Genomic DNA, 585 nt, shown 5'->3' with positions numbered 1-585 from the left:
TCCTTAAAATAAAGTTTAACCATTTCTGCCATAAACTGTTAAGTATAATCAAAGTGGTGCCCAAGTCACAATGCACATTGTATTTTTCCTTTTTGAATGTAATTACAAAAACCTCTGAGTAAATATAGCCTAACAACAAAATATAGTGCTGAGTTTTAGAGCAAATTCAAGAGTGCATCATGTAGAAAGGAAAATGTGCATTTTATCTGGCGCTGATTGCTTTGTTTGACAAGCCCAACAAAGGATATGTATACACAAGTTAAGGTTTTTTATTCTAGCCATTTTGTTGGTTTCAAAATCATGAAATCAGTACATTTTGTTCATCTTTATCGTTGTTGTTTTATATTTTATTCATAATAATTTTTATTTATGCTTTTTTTTGTAATTAAATAATTATTTATTGGTTTTATTAAGCTTTTATGAGACCAGAGCAGATTAATTTGTAAAGTCTCCCTCCGCATCCGACTGTCAGCATAAAAGAAATGTGTGGCTGTAGTATCAATAGATGGCCTGTGTGATAGCGTGTTAAAATACGAGCCGAGGCTATTGGGAATGTGCAGAGCGGAGCAGCAGTGCAGTGAAAGA

Source organism: Cyprinus carpio, chromosome B2 (genome assembly GCF_018340385.1).
Source record: "Cyprinus carpio isolate SPL01 chromosome B2, ASM1834038v1, whole genome shotgun sequence".
Lineage (NCBI taxonomy): Eukaryota > Metazoa > Chordata > Actinopteri > Cypriniformes > Cyprinidae > Cyprinus > Cyprinus carpio.
Note: the sequence above shows the minus strand (reverse complement) of the source record.